Source organism: Eurosta solidaginis, unplaced genomic scaffold (assembly GCF_040869045.1).
Source record: "Eurosta solidaginis isolate ZX-2024a unplaced genomic scaffold, ASM4086904v1 ctg00001068.1, whole genome shotgun sequence".
Taxonomy (NCBI): Eukaryota; Metazoa; Arthropoda; class Insecta; order Diptera; family Tephritidae; genus Eurosta; species Eurosta solidaginis.
The window spans coordinates 267,571-290,573 of record NW_027136915.1 but is presented as its reverse complement, the minus strand read 5'-3'; the positions used below and the strand labels follow the sequence as shown (position 1 = coordinate 290,573).

The following is a 23,003-nucleotide window of genomic DNA, read 5'->3' as shown; positions in this document are numbered from 1 at the left end:
ATGATTCCAAGGGCTTTCGATTTCGCCCTGCAGAACTTTTTCATTTTCTTCTACTTAATATGGTAGGTGTCACACTGTAGCATTAAGCGTCTATGCCCACCTATGCAATACATTTTGCGGCATTACGCATCATGAACTCCTATGCAATACATTTTTAACAGCTCAATCATATTACAATATTATACAAATTATAGACCTAACACAGCGGTTACCTAACATCAATGGAATGCCGAATATGAAACTCTTGTCTGTTCACAAATAATAAATTCTGCTTATTATCAATTTTAGTTACTCACCAAAATATTCACATACAACCAATCATGAGAATTAACCAGACAGAATATCGATTAGCTGACGAATGCATACATATTTACATATATGCATAGCACGCATACAAATCTACATGCATGCAGACTATGCATACAAATCTACATGTATGCAGACTATGCATACAAATCTACAGAAAGCATACCATGCTTACAAATCTACATGTATGCATACCGTGTATACCAATTTACATGTATGATTAATGTTAATACAAATGTACATATTTTTAGTATTAAGGTAATTATGAATGTGTAGGTTAAGAATATATCTATAAAAGAAAAAGGATTTGTTTAATAAATTAATTGATTTTCAGACATTCAAACCACAAACATTTCGTTTTATAAATTTAAATATTGCATGGCGATCCTGCCAGCCTGATCTTCAATTAGCTGAAAATTTGCTCATTAAGCAAAATTCGCTAGATCTTGCTGAACAGATATCCTGCCAAGTTTTTGTCAAATATTAAAATATTAAATATATTACAAAATTTAATGGGCACACATTAGTGCCAAAGAGGACTAACAAAAAGTCCTAGCAATATAATTTTTACACTAATCAAGAGCACTGGCGAATACTAGATGAAGAACACTGGCGAATATTTTACTTGGACAAGGAGCATTAACGGATATTAGGTTTTTTAAAAAACATTTCAATCAAACTGGCGACACACAAATTTGGACGCAGCTGATTGCGCATAGAAGAAGTGGAATAACATTTCAACCAAACTGGCGACACACAAATTTGGATACAGTTGGATGCGCATAGAAGAAATGGAATAATATTTCAACTCGACTGACGGTATACAACTTTGCACTACGATTTAAACTGGCATCATGATTGGCGAAAAGCGGCATATCATAAGTATATTTTGAAACAAATTGGGCGGCCTTTATGGACGCTAAACTATGAGCAAAATAGGACTTATATCTAATCAAAAAAAAAAAAATAGGAAGAATATATATATGTAGAATTTTGAACAATTTTTTTTTAATTCAAACCAAAAAAAGAAAAAGCTCAGCTATCTCCTTTAGTATGCAAGAAATAAAAACTGAGGAGATTTTCATAAAATTTTTAAAAAGTGCGAAGACACCATTAAGGAATTTATAAAAATCGCAGAAGAAGTTAAAAAAAAAATAAAACAGCTAAGCAAGGTCCAACACCGATTAAAATAGATGAGTATCGGCGACGAAACAAACTTTACAAGAAGGAAGAAATTCCTATAATACCTTCCCCGACAATAAAAAGAAGAAGAAAACGGGGAGATAAACAATTTAAAAAAAAAAGAAGGAAATAGCTGAAACTTTTAAATTATTAAATATTACAACCAATAAGGAAGATAGAATAAAATTAAAATAAAAAATTAGAGAATTAAGAAATAAAAAATAAATAAAAATATTCTCAGTACAAATGAACGTAAACATTTTCTCAGTAAATTGGAATGATTAACTCGTCCTCATAAAAAACACTTCAAATTTAGGATTTTTTTTCTCACTCACGCTTCCCCAAGATAGAAATGAACAAATGGGAACAAATCTTTGAAGCGTTATCCGAAGAGAAAATTAAGCCAGAAAAAGCATACAAGTGCATAAATAAAAACATCACGATAAAGCCAGAAACTATAGTGAAACACTTAAACACGATCGTAGAAGCCCTAAATAATATAGGACAGGAAATCAATAGGGTAAATAATATACTCACTAAAGAACACCAATAAAAAGAAGAAGAAAACGGGGAGGTAAACAATTTAAAAAAAAAGAAGGAAATAGCTGAAACTTTTAAATTATTAAATATTATAACCAATAAGGAAGATAGAATAAAATTAAAAGAAAAAATTAGAGAATTAAGAAATAAAAAATAAATAAAAATATTCTCAGTACAAATTAACGTAAACATTTTCTCAGTAAATTGGAATGATTAACTCGTCCTCATAAAAACCCTTCAAATTTAGAATTTTTTTTCTCACTCATGCTTCCCCAAGATATAAATGAACAAATGGGAACAAATCTTTGAAGCGTTATCCGAAGAGAAAATTAAGGCAGAAAAAGCATACAAGTGCATAAATAAAAACATCACGACAAAGCCAGAAACTATAGTGAAACACTTAAACACGATCGTAGAAGCCCTAAATAATATAGGACAAGAAATCAATAGGGTAAATAATATACTCACTAAAGAACACCAAGCGAGACAAATTGGTATCCTCTTTAGCTAGATACAACATAGAAATAACTATACCAACTACAGTAGAAGAAAAACTCCAAATTGACTTTAACTCAATTCTAATTGAATTGACCCAAATTCGCACCCCATCACCAGCATTGAGTCACACTTCGTCAATAGAAGAAAATAAACCACTGGAAATCCCACTCATAAATATCACAATGCAACAAACCGTAGTAGAATTCATCAAAACCGCCTCATCAGTGCTGCCAGAGTTTGAAGGCAAGCCTGAAAATTTGCATAGTTTCTTAGATGCCCTCGATATCCTCGACCAAATCAAGGATAATCATGAAGCCATAGCTATAACCATGATAAAGACTAAGCTAAAAGGCGCGGCAAGAAATTTCATAAGTAATGAGAATACAATCGCACAAATAAAACTAAAATTAAAAACTGCAATCAAAGGCGAATCAGTAGAAGTTTTGACAGCAAAACTTCTGAATATCCAACAGCGTAGCAAAACTGCAAATCAATACACTGAAGAGATAGAAAAGATAACTAGGTCATTGGAGGGAGCCTATATCTCGGACGGATTAAACCCAGAGTTGGCAACAAGATATGCTACCCAAGCAGCAGTCTAAGCTATGTGCAAGAACTGCTCCAATGATAAAGTGAAAATAATTATGCAAGCGGGAACGTTCACAACAATGAACGACGCAATTTCAAAATTCACAAACAGCTGCACGGAAATCACAGGCAGCTCGAACACAATTTTAAATATCCGGCAACAAAATCAATATCGAAGTAATTTCCGTGGAGGTTACCGAGGCAGAAGATTTAGACCACATCCGAGATACAATAATAATTCGAGAACAAATAATAATGCCCAAAGAGGAGCACAAACCCAAAATGACAACAGACAGTACAATCAGACGCGTAACGTGCGAAATTTTACCCAGCAGGAAAACCAAGAAACTCCACTTCAAAATCAGTAGATAGGAAAATAGGTGTACTAAATTTACACTTAAATAGTTATATATCTACAAAAACATCTTTAAATAACTCAATTTCAAATTTTTTAGTAGACACAGGAGCAGATATCTCCATAATTAAATAGTATCAAGTACTTAATCATACAAAAATAAATACAGAACAAATAACAGACCTAAAGGGCATTGGTCAGGGTATAACCAGTACATTAGGCACAATTAAAGCTGATTTAAAAGGCGATGGCCTTCTAATTTATCATAAATTTCACGTCGTAGGAGACGTCTTTCCAATACCGTGCGATGAAATAATAGGTTTGGACTTTATAAAGAAATATAATTGTATTCAATATTATGGCAGAACAGAGGATAAACTAATCCTAAGACCATGTACCTAACAAATTACCTTTCCGCTAACACAATTACGATCCCTGCTAGATCTGAAGTCATTAGAGAAGTAACAGTGATAACTGATAATAAAACCATCTTCATACCCCATCAACAATTATCTGAAGGCATTTTCATAGCGAACACAATCACAAATAAAGAACAAACTTTTGTTAGAATTATAAACACCACACATAAAAACACAACTATTCCAAATTACAAAATACATACTGAAAATTGAGATGACTACAATTTAATTAAAACTAACACACACACTAAACAGGGTAATAACACAGAAAAATTAAAAATATTAACTAAAAATTTCCCGAAATTTGTCAATTCACAACTAACCTCATTATGCACAGAATTCATAGACATATTTGCACTGGAAACAGAACCAATTTCCTCTAATAATTTTTATAAGCAAAAATTACACATGAAAGATGACACAAAAGTATACATAAAAAACTATAGATTGCCCGAGACACAAAAAGGGGAAATAAGCCAACAGTTTAATAAATTGATCGAAGATGACATTATAGAACCCTCAATATCAGAGTATAATAGCCCAATTTTACTGGTACCAAAAAAATCACTACCAGGTAATACTGAAAAAAGATCGAGACTGGTAGTTGACTACAGACAAGTAAACAAAAAACTAGCAGCGGATAAATTCCCACTTCCAAGAATTGACGATATTTTAGACCAACTTCGAAGAGCAAAATATTTTTCATGCCTTGACCTTATGTCGGGTTTCCACCAAATAGAATTATACCAAGATTTTAGAGATATAACCTCGTTCACAGCAGAAAATGGTACATATAGATTTAAAAGACTACCCTATGGATTAAAAGTAGCACCAAACTCATTCCAAAGAATGATGACACTGGCATTTGCAGGCCTCAAACCATCACAAGCATTTCTATATATGGATGATTTAGTTGTACTAGGGTGTTCAGAAAAACACATGCTGAAAAACTTAAGAGATGTTTTCTCTACTTGTAGGAAATACAACTTAAAATTGCATCCAGATAAACGCCTATTCTTCAGCGAAGAGGTAACTTATTTAGGACATAAATGCACAAGCGAGGGAATACTACCCGACCCAAGCAAATTTGAAACAGTTCAAAATTACCCAACACCAAAAACAGCAGATGAAGTTAAAAGATTCGTAGCGTTCTGCAATTATTACAAAGATTTGTACCGAATTTCGCAGAATACTGAAGAAAATTAACTAGGCTTTGCAAAAAGAACATTTCCTTCGACTGGGTAGAAGAATGTCAAAAGCTTTTGTCTATTTAAAGGAAGCATTAATCAGCCCAAAACCTTTGCAATACCCCGACTTCAATAAAGAATTCTGCATAACAACAGACGTTAGTGGGTATGCTTGCGGAGCAGTCCTTAGCCAAGAATATGACGCCAAACAGTTACCAATTGCTTACGCTTCTATATCCTTCACAAAAGGCGAAACAAATAAAGCTACAATAGAAAAAGAACTAGCAGCAATCCATTGGGCCATAACCTTCTTCAGACCATACGTTTATGGCAGAAAATTCAAAATTAAAACCGACCATCGCCCCTTAACATACCTTTTCTCGATGAAAAGCCCTTCATCTAAGTTATCACGAATAAGACTTGATTTAGAGGAGTATGATTTCGAAGTGGAGTACATTGCTGGAAAAGAAACTCACATCGCGGACGCATTTTCTCGCATTAACATAACAAATTTAAAAGAAATGTCAGTGGAAGCATGCAAAATAATGAAAGTCACAACTAGATCAACAGCTAAAAATATAAAAAATAATGCTAAAATTCAAGAAAGTCACACTGAGAACCCCAAAACATATGAAGCGCTAAATAAATTTGAAGTAAAAAGACATGTCAGGCTCGTTTTCAATCCCTCGAAATTATATTTCAAAAAGGGAAAGAAAATTTGTAGCACTATAAATACAAGGAACCTAATTGTAGATGATAAAATTGACTTAGGACAATTCTTTATCAGGCTCGAAAATAAGCCGCCAATTTATGACTTGAAAAGATACAGTTGTCCTTAGGGGACTAATTGTTTAAAAGTAATTATACTCGAGTAGGCAAATTTATTGAATTAGGAAATAGGGTTCTCAAAAAATTAACAATTGCACTAACCCCAGAGGTTGTGTACGTGACTAGTCCCGGGAAAATTAGAGAAATTCTGCAGAAATATCATGACGATCCTATTAGTGGTGGCCACCCAGGAATAAATCGCATGATAAAGAAAATCAAACAAAGCTATTGCTGGAAAAATATGCGAGGTGGCATAAAGAAATACGTAAATAACTGCATCCACTGTAAGAAGAATAAAACAAATAAGCATATAAAAGAGCCAATGACAATAACGGAGACACCTCCTAGGGGTTTCGATATAGTACAGATCGATACGGTAGGACCATTGCCAAGGTCAATAAACGGAAACGAATACGCAGTTACCATTATATGCGATCTCACAAAATACTTGGTACCAATCCCAGTCTCGACCAAACATGCGATAACAGTTGCTAAAGCTATATTCGAGCATTTCAGTTTGATTTATGGTCCCATGAAAACAATCCTAACAGATATTGAAACCGAAACAAAAATAAATTATTCGAAGAGCTGTGCAAATTGCTAAAAGTTGAGCACAAAAGCTCAACATCATACCATCATCAAACTTTGGGCACTGTAGAGCGTAGTCATAGAACGTTTAATGAATATGTACGTTCATACATATCCAGTGACAAAGATGATTGGGATGAATACCTAAAATATTTCGCGTACTTCTACAACACGACCCCATCGACCGTACACGGATATTGCCCTTACGAGCTTATATTTGCGAAAAATCCCCCGATGTACGAACTCTTAAACGAGAATAAAATAAGTCCAGTATATAATCACGAGGCATATGATAAGGAAATTAAATATATACTTCAAATATCACAACAAAGAGCTAGAAAATTAGTGAAAGAAGCTAAAGAAAAACAAAAAGTCACTTACGACAAAAGTAGCACCAGTAAGGAAATAAAATTAGGAGATTTAGTATTAGTAAGAGGAGAAGCTAGCCATAAGCTAGATAATAAGTACAAAGGAAGTTATAAAGTAAAAAGTATAGACAAAAATAATAATTATACGTTAATACCTAATAGCATACGAAATAGAGATAGTACAAACAAAACAAAAGAAATAATAGTCCATAAGAATAGACTTAAACCCATTTAAAATATCTTTTGTTAATTTAAAACAAATAATCATTCCAATTTACCCAATTATTTAATAAAAACTTTTAAAAAGAAGCGGATTTTAGATGGGTCGACATATTTAGAATCCGGCAATAAAACAAATAAAATAAATAAAATAAGTAAAATTTAAAAATTTCTATATCTAAAAATTTTAAATTTTGAAAAAAAGGGACTTGTACAAAAAACAAAAAAAAATATATGTAAGATGCAAATAATAAAAGTATGAAGGTCAGCAAATCAGAAATTAAATCCAAAACTCTTTCAGTACAATATTAAGTTACAGTAAAATATAAAAATCATCTAAATGCAAACAAAGAGTCTTATACAATTGTTCACAAAACAATTATATAATCCTCTTTTTCTAAGGCGGATGGTATAGCCCTATGCAATACATTTTTCGGCATTACACATCATGAACTCCTATGCAATACATTTTTAACAGCTCAATCGTATTACAATATTATACAAATTATTGACCTAACACAGCGGTTACCTAACATCAATAGAATGCCGAATATGAAACCCTTGTCTGTTCACAAATAATAAATTCTGCTTATTATCAATTTTAGTTTCTCACCAAAGTATTTACATACAACCAATCATGAGAATTAACCAGACAGAATACCGATTTGCTGACGAATGCATACATATTTACATATATGCATAGCATGCATACAAATATACATGCATGCAGACTATGCATACAAATCTACATGTATGCATAGTGTGAATACAAATCTACATGTATCCAGACTATGCATACAAATCTACAGGTAAGCATATCATGCTTACAAATCTACATGTATGCATACCGTGTATAAAAATTTACATGTATGATTAGTGTTAATACAAATGTACATATTTTTAGTATTAAGGTAATTATGAATGGGTAGGTTAAGAATGTATCTATAAAATAAAAAGAATTTGTTTAATAAATTAATTGATGTTCAGACATTCAAACCACAAACATTTCGTTTTATAAATTTAAATATTTCAATACCCATTTTACAAAGTTTTTTTCTAAAGTTATATTTTGCGTCAATAAACCAATGCAATTACCATTTTTCATCCCTTTTTTCGTATTTGGCACAGAATTATGGCATTTTTTCATTTTTCGTAATTGTCGAAATCAAAAAAGTGGGCGTGGTCATAGTCGGATTTCGGCCATTTTTTATGCCAATACAAAGTGTGTTCAGATAATTATGTGAACTGAGTTTAGTAAAGATATATCGATTTTTGCTCAAGTTACCGTGTTAACGGCCGAGCGGAAGGACAGGCGATCTAATGTGTATAAAAACTGGGCGTGGCTTCAACCGATTTCGCCCTCTTTTACAGAAAACGGTTATCGTCATAGTGCCATATGTCGAACAAAACATTACTAATCCTTGTGAAATTTGGTAGAGGCTTAGATTCCAGGACGATAACTGTTTTCTGTGAAACAAGGCGAAATCGGTTGAAGCCACGCCCAATTTTTATACACATTCAACTGCCTGTCCTTCCGCTCGGCCGTTAACACGATATCTTGAGCAAAAATCGATATATCTTCACTAAACTCATTTCACGTACTTATCTGAAATCACTTTATATTGGTGTAAAAAATGGCCGAGATCCGACTATGACCACGCCCACTTTTTCGATATCGAAAATTACTAAAAATGAAAAAAATGCCATAATAATATACCAAATACGAAAATAGGGATGAAACATAGTAATTGGATTGGTCTATTGACGCAAAATATAACTTTAGAAAAAAACTTTGTGAAATGGGTGTGACACATACTGTACAATTGTGGTGTGTCGCAAACTCGGCAACGGAGTGGAGGCACCACAATTGCGTTTGGGATAAATTTAAATGAAAAGAAAAAGAAAGGCGAGAGATATTTCTCGTTATAATAATTTCTTTATTATAGTGAAAGTTAAATTAGAACAATAATTTACATTTTATAAGAATGTGTGGCCGGGCTCGTCGGACGGTGGTAGCTGTGGTTCGCACAACGCTCGCTGGAAAAGTAGACGGTTGCCTTATCGAGGACAACCGTTGAACCGTGGAAAAAGTCTCCGGTTTTAAGGGGAAGCTTCCCCACACAGTTTTAATGGCATGCATGTATATGTGTGCGGACAACATAACCCTATCCATATACACCTATACACGCATGTGGGCGAACTAGTCGTCGATAATATGGTGCTATTAGGGTGGCGCAAATTAATAAGAATTTAGGCGTCTGGCCTAAACATGACGGCCCCTTGCGATACGCAACATCCCAGACTCCGCCCGAGCGTCCTCGACCACGATTTGTCTTAAAACTAGATTCTAAAATTAAACGTGCGCGCCGGATTCGCGACGGCATCATCCTTGCCTTCGCCGTGACCTAGAGCTAGGACGATAAGAAAAATTAATGGAAACCGTATGATATATTTCTTGCCATTCATATAAACTTCATTTATTTCGGAAAAAGTACCATTTACATGATATATTTTTAAATTTTTGAGCTGAAGGCCAATTTAAATAAAAACACAACTTTTTGTATTATAGTTGTATAATTTATTCTTGTCGATATTTCGGCTTTATTCTAAAGCCCTCTTCGGGCCTAGGGGTATAAAAAAACAAACCATTAGAACGTATTCTACATAATGTTTACGTATATACATATAATAAGCGACTTACTCATATAAATATGTTCGATCGACTAAATTTACAATGGCCAAAAATCTGTGTTGAAGGTACAAAAAGCGAAAGCATGAAAAATAAACAAATGTACAGAATACCGCAAATGTAAACAAATTTTCATGAACAGTAAGTATAAACCAAAATTTTACAATAATAAAATACATGTAACAATAAGACATAACTTAGTATGTATATCAACCCCCTTTTGCTTAGTTGTTGTCTTGAAGTATGCTGGATGCTGAATATTCTTATTTAAGTGAGCGCGGTGTATGTTGCTGTTGTTTCAAAATCAACTTGCGATAAGCACTCGCACAGTGGGCAGTGTCCATTTTAAAATTAATTCGCTTTTCACAAGGAGTGTTCAATATATGTAGCATTTCTAAGGTATAGCGTTTTTGGTAATGTTTTTCCTTCTCCAATATATTTACGTTCTCAAAATCAGGGTGATGTCCTGTATCATTGCAGTGAGCAGATAGGGCCGTCTTATTTCCTGAAAAACTGTTCCTTAATTTTATGTTTGACCTGTGACCGGAAATCCTTGTCACGAGCTTGAGTTTTGTTGTCCCCACATATACCTTGTCGCATACGCGGGACCCGTCGCCGTTGCATGGGATTCGATAAACTACGTCAGATTTCTCGAACCTGGGGATCTTATCCTTTATGTTATTAAAAACTTGCCTTAGTGTATTTTTGTACGTGAACGCTAGATTATAGCTATCCTTGTCGTATAGATTGGAGCTCCTTTCCTCTCCGATAATCCTGAAACATATTCCATTGTCAAATACTTTTTGTTGGCCGTGTCCGTTCTTTTTTCTTCATTATTTTTCGTGGTATGAAAATTGTGGATAGGTCTATTTATTAACTCTTTGGGAAAGTCGTTCTGTTCCAGGGTTACTTTAATTATTTTAATATTTTTCTCGTGGAAAACCTCATCACTGATTGTGAGAACCCTTCTAATAAAATTTTTCGCCGTGCTTATTATTGTCCTTCTTTCATGCTTGGAGTTGTAGCTTATCAGCCTTCCAGAAGACGTTGGTTTCTGATACCAGTCAATAAGTAACTTATTATTCTTTCTGACTATTAACGTATCGAGGTAGGGGAGTTGACCATCCTTTCCATCTCTACTGTAAATTGTATGTTCTTGTGGTACGTATTAAGCATGTGGAGCATATTTTGAATGTGTTCTTTTTTGACAACAGCAAAGATGTCGTCCACATATTTTGTTAGCAGCCTTGGTTTTTCTTTGGACTCTAGCTCAAATTTTGTCAGTATCTCTTCCACAACTAAAAAAAAAAATAAATGTAAGGCGCGATAACCTCCGAAGAGATCTAAGGCCGAGCTTCTCTTCCAATTTGCGGTGTGCTCCTCTTGATTTTCCCTACAAATTGGCCGGACGGGACCTACATGTTTTATGCCGACTCCGAACGGCATCTGCAAAGCAGATGAGTTTTCACTGAGAGCTTTTCATGGCAGAAATACACCCGGAGTGCTTGCCAAACACTGCCGAGGGGCGACCCCGCTTAGAAAAATTTTCTTCTAATTGAAAAATCTTATTTCTAAAATTTTGATGTTGCTTTGCCCGGGAGTTGAACCCAGGGCATACGGTGTGATAGGCGGAGCACGCTACCATCACACCACGGTGGCTGCATACTTCCATAACTATATCCGCTATAACTGGCGAGGCTGGTGACCCCATAGGCATTCCTAACCGTTGCTCATATACTTTGTCATTACTTATATCACACACACGTATATAATTATTTTTCATAAAATCTGGTATTCAGTGGCGAAGAGCTGAACATAACACTTTCTTGCATATACATATATATATTTGGTTATAATAAATTTAAAAAAATCATAAAGAGGTGATTCCAAAATTTTTCTTTTGCGTAAAATTTTTTTTTTTGAGTGGTGGTGTTAGGTTATTGAAACCCTTCCCTTTGCTTCTGAGCATCAAACTTAAATTTTCTAATTAGGCTCTGCATAGTAGCTATTCTCTGTTAAATATCAAACGATATGGAGAAATTCATTAAAGCAGCTGATGAGGTGGCACAGTTTGAGGCTGAGTTCAACAACAGACCTCAAGCTGAACACACAAAATATACTCTAGCCATTCACCAAGAAGAGTTAAAAAATAATTGGAGAAAGGCAAAGCTAGCTTATGAGGATCTCTTATACTCTGAACCGGCAGAGAAAAAGGTGTTAGCGCAGGCCAAACCTAAATACCAGGCAACGTATTCCGTATATGTACGCGGCAGTTCAACCATGGCTGAACTAATAGCAAAACTAAATAAACGCGATAAAGAGGGAGAAGATACACCTGACCCAGAACACAGCATGCGACTACCTCCGTGCGATACGGATGTATTCAAAGGTGACTACCTCTCTTGGCCAACGTTCCGTGACATGTTCACGGCAATATACATACGAAATAAGCGCCTCACCCCAGTTGAGAAGTTATTTCACCTCAACCAAAAAACGCAGGGTGAGGCAAGGGATATAGTTAAAAAATGCCCCCTTACAAACGATGGGTTTGACGACACAGCGTGGAAGAATTTAGGGGAAAGATATGAGAATAAACGAATTCTCGTCAATACCCAATTAAAAATATTATTCAATCTTGAAAGCGTAGAAAGTGAGTGTGGCACCGCGATTAAAACACTTCAGCGGGAAATAAATAACTGCATCTCAGCTCTAAAAGCTCATCAAATTGACATAGGCAATTGGGATGCGATATTCACATATCTATGCTCCACCAAACTATCCGAGAGTACGCTAGCTTTATGGGAACAGACCATAGAGAATAAAACTGAAATATCGAAATGGGAAGATATGGATAAATTTTTATCGAATAGGTTCCAGACCTTGGAAACAGTCTCGGGATTAACAGGTAGCAAAAATACCAAAGCTCCCAAACAACCACCACCCAAACATAATAGTGATTCGTCTCAAAAGAAAGTAGGCGCCTACCAAGCAAATGTAGCTAGAAACACTTGCAGATGCTGTAAGAAAAATAACCACAAGCTGGCACAATGCCAAAGACAGTAGGGGGTGTCTGAATTGCCTCTCAGCGAAACACACAGTATCCAAATGTACGTGCTCCTTTAATTGTAGCATTTGCCATCTCAGGCATCATACACTCCTGCATATTCAACAAAATGCGGGCACGAGTGCAAGACCAACCACAACCCAACAAGCACAGTTAGATCAAAGACCATCTACTTCGGCACAGGCTCAGGCCCACCGTCAGTTTGCCACGGCAAATAATCAACCAACCAACTTCAATTCCTGTTTCGCGAATACAAGCAAGGGGGTTCTATTAGGTACTGCGTAAGTCAATATCTTTTATAACAACGAAAACTTTTCGGCCCGCGCCTTAATAGACTCCGGATCAGAGTGCTCGTTCATTTCGGAACGACTTAAGAGAAGGATTGCCCTGTCGGAAGGTAAATGCACAAGTGTCAGGGATAAACAACACGGTGTCAGCCCAAGTGAAAGAGGCATGCTTCATTCAGTTGCGGTCATCAATAAACCCGAGTGTACGCATACACACTACAGCATTGGTTTTAGCCCAGCTCACCGGCAATCTGCCAACCTGTCAAATTGACCCCACGACACACCTATTCTTCCCGGACTTGGTGCTAGCAGATCGGAGGTTCTTCGTAAATGAACAAGTAGATCTTATTTTGGGTGGGGATATTTACGCGCAGATAATGCTAGGCGGTATACGAAAAAATGTTTTAGGCACCCTCCTTGCGCAGGAAACAGTATTTGGCTGGATATTAACTGGCCAAACGGAAACGGCCAGCCTAGCCGGCAGGTGTGTGTCGTTCTTTAATGAGGTATCGCTGGACAAACAAATAGCGTCATTTTGGGAGCTGGAGGACATTCCCAAAAACCATATTTATACCAAAGACGAAAATTACTGCGAGGAGCTGTATCAAAAAACCGCCAAAAGAAATGAGGATGGCAAATATATCGTGTCTTTGCCTTTTAAGCAGGATTTTAAAAAGGGTATCTCATTAGGACCGTCGCTAAAGAGCGCGTGCTCACAATTTTTCAGAAATGAAACCCGGTTAGCGAAAAATCCCGAATTGCAGACAGAATATAACCGAGTCGTATCAGAATATGAAACGTTAGCTCATATGGCACGAGTAGAAGAGCATGTTCCGGCAGATACATGCGATACCTATTTTTTACCCCATCACGCAGTCATTAAGGAAGAAAGCACCACCACTAAAGTGAGAGTTGTTTTTAACGCCTCCTGTCCCACTGCTAATGGAATCAGTTTAAATGATGTCCTTCATTCAGGCCCAGTCCTTCAGAGTGATCTAACAATTCTCATACTCCATTGGAGATTGTTCCGATACGTATTCAACAGTGACATCGAAAAGATGTACCGGCAGATATTGCTAGAGCCCAGGGACACCAGGTATCAACGCATCGTCTTCAGGTCATCCACCAGCGAACCCATCAGCATATACGAATTGAAGACGGTGACCTTCGGAGTAAACTGCGCGCCCTACCTGGCCATAAGGACCCTTCTTCAACTAGCAGAGGGCGTCGAGGAAACCTATCCCATCGCATCGGACATCCTACGACAGTTTATGTATGTCGACGACGTTTTAGCGGGCGGACACACCATTGCCACCGCCACGAAGGCAAGGGACGAAATCCAAGCGGCATGACAATCAGCCGGCTTCTCCCTCAGGAAGTGGACTTCCAATTGCGACCAACTACTGGAAGGTATTCCAAGATCGCATTTATTAAACGAAAATTTTTTAAATTTTGAAGATGCTAGCATGGTTAAAGCGTTAGGGATCAGATGGAATGCCCACTCTGACTATTTCTATTTTTCTGCAAAACCCATCGATAACCAAGTCGTGTTCACAAAGAGAACAATATTATCTGCTATAGCAAAATTATTTGATCCGCTAGGTTGGCTAGGGCCATTTATTATTACCTCGAAAATCATTATGCAAGGTATTTGGCTGGAAGGCACGGGCTGGGACGAAGCCGTGTCTCCCGCGATATTAGATAGATGGCATGATTTTTTAGAAAGCTACAGACATATTGAAAGCATTCGTATACCACGTTGGGTACAGTTTTCCCCGGTAGCGAGCAGCGAACTACATGGCTTCTGCGATGCTTCCGAGAAAGCATATGCAGCCGCAATATACCTGAGGGTACAAGTTGATAATCATGTGTTCGTAAATCTGCTCTACGCAAAAACCCGGGTAGCCCCGGTGAAGACTATATCTCTGCCCCGCCTTGAACTATGTGGTGCGCTCCTGCTAGCAGAAATAGTACAGTCAGTCGCGAAAAATCTTAATTTTAACAACCCTACAACCTATCTATGGACGGATTCGACAATCGTCCTTGCATGGATTCGCAAGCCCCCATGCTCGTGGTCCACTTTCGTTGCCCATAGGGTGACGAAAATAATCGACAAATTAGGGAAAGCAAACTGGCTTCATGTCGACTCGGCATCAAACCCGGCAGATCTCGCAAGTAGAGGTATACCCGCTGAAGATCTTATAAACAAAGCCCTGTGGTGGGAGGGCCCGTCTTGGCTTCATGAAGATAGTTCAAATTGGACTACCCAAGAAACAGAATATACCACCACGTCAGAAGAAAAGCGGGTCCAGGTACACTCATCAATAGTAGATACCGACTCTGATATCCTCACAAGATTTTCTGACCTCTCGAGAGCTTTGAAAGTACTATCCTACGTCTGGAGATTCTTTCAAAGCACTAACCCAAAAACAAGAGCCTCATTTCAGTCGAAGTCTTGCTCAATTTCGTCAAGCGAAATAAAAGCAACGGCCCAACGTCTGACTATTATTTATCAAAAGAGGCATTATGGGGAGGAGTATTCATCTTTAAAGTCTAAAAAACGTATAGGAGCAAAGAGCGAGGTACTACCACTGAACCCATTCTTAGATGAAAGGGGGATTATGAGGGCAGGCGGCCGCCTCAGTATTGGATACCACGAGTCAAGAACATGATAAAATCGACAATCCACAATTGCAAGGAATGCACGATTTACCGAAAACGTGTTCAAACCCAGCTAATGGGAATTTTACCCAAGGAGAGAACTACGTACTCACGGGCATTCACAAACACAGGAGTTGATTTTGCGGGACCCTTCGATATGAAGAACTTTCGAGGGCGAGGTTGTCGAGTGTCGAAGGGGTATGTGTGCTTGTTCGTTTGCTTTGCAACGAAAGCGATTCACCTTGAACCCACCTCCGACCTCAGCACCCAATCATTTTTAGCAGCATTTGCGAGGTTCGTATCGCGGAGAGGCTGCCCTAGTAAAATGTTTTCCGATAATGGCACGAATTTTGTCGGGGCTTCTAGAGCACTTAAAGCGGAAATGAAGGAATTCCTACAAAATGCCCGCGATAACACCCTATCCAAGTACTCCCATCAATCCTTATCGTGGCACTTCATTCCCGCATCAGCTCCTCACATGGGGGGACTGTGGGAGGCGGGAGTGAAAAGTTTTAAAAGCCACTTCACAAAAATCGCGTCAAGTAGCAAATTCACCTTTGGGGAGTTTGCGACTTTGCTATGCAGGATCGAAGCCTGCCTCAACTCCCGACCATTGAGCCCTGCGTCAAACAATGCATCAGACCTGGAGCCACTAACCCCAGGTCACTTTCTGGTAGGAGGACACCTCTTATCTCCACCAGAACCTGACGCCAGCGAAAACTCTGCTTCAATCATAAATCGATGCCAAAAGTTAAAATCCCTACATCACTCCTTCTGCAAGAGGTGGAAATCGGAATACCTCTCTGAACTGCAGAAAAGAAACAAATGGAGATTTCCCAAAACGAACCTAAAAATCGGGGACTTGGTCGTAATAAAGGAGGATAATTTGTCTCCAAATGAATGGAGACTCGGACGGGTGGTCAAATTACACCCAGGACCTGACGATCGCGTCAGAGTGGTCGATATCATGACGATGAAATGCCAGATAACCCGACCCTTAGTAAAACTCATAATCTTGCCCTACAATCGCGATGAGGCAGAAGAATCTGCGGCATCCAATTAAAAATCCTTTCTATTGTCTTCCACTTCACGAAAGACCAAACTAATGAGTCTACGTCGTGAGCCGCCCAACTTATAAATCTAGTGGAATTTCAACCAGTGAACTGACAACCTTATCGAAAACAGACGGAGTAAAAGCACTTTTCGATAGCATCAAGTTGCCTTGAATGCATGTTCAAATATTAAAAAAAGGGGGAGAAACACAACTGTCGGCCTTTACGCGCTCCTTCACCTTTCAATGGTGATTTAATACCTGTATTTAAAAAACTATCCATACCAGTGAAATTCTCATATTCATTAAAAACGAAAGGGACATTCAATAAGACACTTTTGAAAAAGCGTCGATTTAGCAATAATAGCATCAAAAGTAAAGCGGCTAGCTTGAATTTAATGTTGGGAAAGTCAAATTCAAATTCCGTAAATAATAAAAGTAGTCTGTTCAATACAAAATCTTCTACAAACACAATAATAAAAACAACCACCGTTGACAATTCAACATGTTAAGTCGAACTTTCAACCTAATATGTGACGTTTCAGCAAAGCAATTTTCTCAAGTAATCAGCGTCACTACTATCAGCAATCACAAAAGTCTCAACAGTTTATGCCACAGCATGAACAAAAATTAAATATCGATTTGAATAAATTAAAATTTACAAGCGATGAGGTAACACAAAGCACAACAAAACCTCCGCGCGGAGTTAAATATGGAAAAGATGAGTCGGGCTGTGGATTCCTCCTCAACGTCATCAAGTCACTTGGCTTTAGTGAGACTACGGAGGAGCGACAACAAGAAAAACTCAAAATTGAAAAAGAATACAAGCGTTCCGATCAACGTTTAAATGATTTAGTATCACGCCATGACCAACAACTGACTCAGGTTTTGTCATTATTCAGTCAAGTATCGAACGAGATAACAGCAAGCCGGGAACGTATACACGGTGTAAAGGAAAATCTGGGTGCGTGCAAACGTTTGTTGCAGTGTAGACATGAAGAGCTTGTAACGCAGCTATACAAAAAATTCCGCTGCAGAAGCATTCTCCACTTTTCAGCGCAGCAAGTCGAACCGTTTAAATTCGAGTTTTACGCGGAGTATTGATGCTCGCCGTCCCACAGATCGAACAGAAGCTAATGCACATGTACGTAAAGCGCTTATGGAAATGACTCAAGGATTCGATATAGACAAGTCCGAAGTGATTGAAAATGCGGACTTAATTGATCCAGAATTGAGTATGACCTATTTTATTTCCATTATAGTCGAGTTTTGGGATGTTGAGTAAAGTACCGGATTCGTTTGAGGTATTACGTGTACAAATTCAAACACCGTTGCTGGAGGTGGTGCGCCAAACCAAGTATCATTTAATTTCGCTCAATTTAAATACAAATGGACGCGATAATCCCTTACTCACACTGCTTGAAGTCATCGTTAAACAATTTAAAGCTATAGCGACGACACATTCGTTGTTGTTAGAAAACTATTTGTCCGTAGGACAAAGGTCTGCTGTGGTCGGACCACAGCTATACGATTTAACTGATTTTTAGGCAAGATCACAGTCTGTGCTACGATTGCTGTTAACCGATTATTTGGACATACAAAATGCTTCCGGTGATAACGCTACACAGTCGGCATTCGCTGAACCAACTAATAATATTAATTCTTATTTCCTCCGACGTAAAGTTCCAAGCACCAAAAAGTCGCTCTTCAAATTTGATAAATCATCACATTCCACTGCAACAGAGTGCTGGCCAAACAATTGGGGATGGTACCGTAAAAGAGCATCGACGTAAAGCCTCTGATGTCTCCACAGATGACAATCTGACAGCCACAGCACTGGGAAGTGGCGGCAGTGGCAGTGGCAGTGGCAATTTCGCGCATACGAAACAGCACCGGGAAAAGTGCTTATTGTAAGGCCGATCAAAGTGTGATTACGAAGGTATATTTGCCACTTCTGACCTATATGCGAGAAGTTGAAGGATTCATAAGTGCAAACCTGGACAACCATGCCGTTCACATGACTTCATTGGTAATTACATTAAGGATACGTTCCTTTCCAAAGGGCACTATCGTAATTTGCAATTAACCATCGAATCTCTATCGAAAAATTAGGATGCTTGGCGCATGATTATTACGCCAGAAGAAGTGAAAGTAATGGGCTTTTCTTGTCCACTACTGCAGTCCACTGCCATGGTAGAACGGCGTTTGCAAGAGACCAAAACGCTCATACAGGAATTGCCATGCTATTCTGATGAATTTTTGAAAATGGTACGCGCGCTATTGAAGACATATCGCGAGATATCACAAACGGCTTATAGAGGTGTTGTGCAGCCTAACTCTGAGGATAAGCGTATTTACAGTGTAGCTTGGCTGAAGGATGAAGATATTAGTCGGTTTTTAAAAACCACTTCCCAATTGGACCGATTTAAAGTCGTCTAGCCACCGCGTAAAACACAGCAAGAAGCTGCAACGTAACAATTTCGACGCCTCCGAGGAGGAAAGTCCCCTACAAGTGGAACAACGTAATATACGTGAAGCTGAAATGCTTACTAGTAACTTGGGTTAAGGTGGTATTACACGCAAGAAATTTTAGCTGATATAAGTGTACTAAAAGAACTTGCCGTACTTCAAGAGAGTATGGAATGGTTTTCTGGGCGCGTATCGGAATTCGCGAACGAACTACGCAAGCCTTTAGTTAATGGCCTTAACATCTTAACGGTCGAATGCACGGCTACACATCCGACAGCAATAAAGGATGGCACAATTAAAGGATTAACTAATTTAGAGCTGGAGATCGATGAATTAGCCAATACATGTTTGTTGGTGTTACATTTGGACGTACGCGTACAATGTTTCCATTATTTGCGAACTAAGCCCGCCAACAAATCCCACCGTTTTATGGGAACCAAGGACGATGATATTCTTGAGCCCGACCGACAGGTGCAAATGGTAACTAAGTGTTTATCAGAAATGGATGAAGCCTTCAGTGCGGCACTACATCCACGCAAAACGAGGTACATTTTTGAAGGATTAGCACACTTGGCCGCACGTATACTTATTCAAGCCTCTAACTATTTGGAGCACATCGATCAGGCGACAGTGCAACGTATGTGTCGCAATGCGCTAGCATTATAACAAACACTCAGCAATAGTACAGCATCGTATGAAGTGGCATTGGATTAGGCGGAAAACCTTTAAGAGTTGCTATGCAAGGAACCAGATGATATTCTAACTAACATCGTTGAGAAAGGAGCTCAGTTTACCGAAATGCAATATCTAAATGGACTGCAATGACCGTGTAAGGCGCGCGGCATAGTAGAAGCAAATGTTTTAGCTTCATATCAGCAAAACTTATCAGACATTTTGGGTACTAAACCATCTACTGGCATCGTTGTTTAAATTTTTCTGTTGTTTTGGTGTTAAGTTAGCCAAACCATAGAGATAGAAATTATTTGCTCAAATAATTAAGGCTTCGTTTTGCTTAACGAAATGTACAGAGAAATCAGTGTGCTTTCCTTTGTGTTTTTTAAATTAAGGCGTAATTGCCCATTGCAAAAGCAGGCTTATGATAAGTAACACGTCATATATACAAATAATGTATGAAAATATTAAGATATGCGCAGGCATAACCTTTAGTGATTCACCTTAAAGGACTGTTCGGTTAATTATTAGCTATTACTATATACATATATACAAAATACTAATAATATTACAAAGTGGAAATTGAATGCACATACAACATACCCGATGCACTTCGTAGTTCCTCTATTTTTTGGACTACCACCGAAAAGGGTGGAAACTTCATCATGAAAACGATTTAGCAAAGTACTGGAAAATTGTTCCTTTTGATTTCCAATTTCATCGGCAATCCCGTCAATAAATTCTAAAAGTGGCTGTGAAAGCGCTATTTCTAAACATGAAAGCATTTCTTATGCGCTTGTACAATGCGCTTACATGGTTCGCATTGTTGATGCATACGATTCTAGACATCTTCCACGGTCACACTTACGCGTCCCACTGTAAACACTTTGCCAACATATTTTGTATTGCCTGTATTGGCTTTTGCAAGGAAGACCATGGCAAAGCCACCTTCAGCCAAGACATCTTCCACGGTCACACTTACGCGTCCCACTGTAAACACTTTGCCAACAAAGCTATTGGTTTCTTTCGAAGTGGAGTGATTGTGGGAAATATCCAATTTTTCATTTTGATCGAACTTTGAAAAAATTTTCTTCATATTGACGACAAATTGACCACACAAATATGGTCGTAATGCGTCGGCGACCACAAAAATGAAACGTTAGCTGATGCTGCACACACAGAAGCTAGTATAATTATATGCTGTTACTGTGTTTTTTGAGAGCTCGCTATTACAATATGCGATATGAATTGCGCATCCACCTGAAGTGGGCACAACAACGAGTCACACGTTGCGGGGACGGCTGAAATGGCGCATTAACGGGCGCTGATGATGACGAAACGCCCTATAGAATATGCTTCCTCCGGCAACAGCTGAAATTAAGAACTCGCACAAGTGTATTTTCCAAGTAATCGTTATTTTATTGCCACTTCAAACTCATACCCACAAACAATTCTTTTTTTATATTTATTAAACCAGCTGCATTTACTTTCACCGTTTTCAAAGGCAGAAATGAAAGCTTTTAATTTACTGCACTTTGTGTTCTAATTTATACACTTTTTTTGTACAGCCAAGTTTTATTTTTAACCTTTCAAATATTTATTAATCAACGAAGTTAGCACAGCACTTTACTGGTCGTTTTAATATTAGTTTTAGCTATGATAAAATTTTTGCTGGAAGTTTTCACAATGAAGTATTAATCGAAATTTTTTTCCTGCCAGCAATAGGAAAAGTAGGGAGTTGTCTTGAAAATAGAAGAAATTAAAAAAATAATAGTAAAAAGAAATCACAATCGATTTACTATACTTATCTCTGCTATGCCACCGTACCGCCTCGTGGAATTTTTCATTATGACATTTCTCATTCAGGAAATGCCTTTAATAACTAATCAACAGTGATGCCTACACCCATGACCGCAATTAATGAGCACTTGACTCACCCTGCACCATTTTAGGCCAAAAAGCCAAATGCACCAAATATTCTGGTAGATCGTTAATAGCAAATAAGACGTTGCTATTCAATGAAATACCAATTCAGAACGTAGACCAACTCGTTTACGAATGAATGTATGAGGTGAAAAATTAGTACAAGGGAGGGGTAATAACCGATCTAACCACCAGTGTAATAATGTCCACACATTAATCCAGCAAAGTTTTGCACCTTGTTGGTGCCTGGCAAAAACGCTCTCGTCATTTGACTAGTCATTTTACGGTCATGGGTTGTATTCATAGTCACATTTGCATGGACATTGTAAAGTTTTGTGAACAAATTTTTTGTTGGTGGGAGCCCAGGGTGGTTTATAGTAAACATCACCACCATGTATAGCAAGGCTCTGCACTTTAAAATACTACTAAATTTTGTATACCTAAATTTGTATACCTAATGTTGTATACCTGGATTTGTATACCTAAGTTCGAAATTTGTACACCGGGTTCTGAAATTTGTATACCTAATTTTGTATACCTGTTTCTAAATTTTGTATACCTCATTTTGTATACCGAAATTTGTATACCGGGTTCTGAAAAATTTTATAAGTCACAATTTTGAGGTAATCTCGTCACTCAGCCACAACCAGATATTTTTTTGTGAAAAATAATCGACACGTATATAATATGGCTTAATGAGTTTAATTGCAGGCCTCATGACCCGCTACGGCCAATTGCGCAAGGCATATGAAAAAAAGGCCAGCTATTTCAAGGTCCCATGCCATTTGTGTTCGGCTAGGCATCCGATCCGTTTATGCCCAGTCTACCGTTCAAAGACGCCTGAGGAACGGATGCGCGAAGCTCTTCTGGGCAATTATTGTGGCAATTGCCTCTCCATGGCGCATCGCACGGCTGGTTGCACAAGCAACGGGAGATGTCGGCGATGTGGCGAGAAACACCACACCACCCTTCACGTGGATGAGCAAGCCAAAGCCTCACGTGAGCCGTATAAGCCGTGGAGCGTGCAGGTAGAGGAGGAAGAACGCGAGAACCTCGAAGGGGCGTTATCACTATACGCCTCCGATATTGAGGCGGAGGAGATGGAACGA

General features: G+C 38.0%; 1 pseudogene; it reads left to right on the top strand.

Annotated features, from left to right (window-relative positions):
* Positions 1-11,798: 11,798 nt before the first annotated feature.
* On the top strand, positions 11,799-20,229 carry LOC137235783 (exocyst complex component 4-like; annotated as a pseudogene).
* The last annotated feature ends 2,774 nt before the right edge of the window (positions 20,230-23,003 follow it).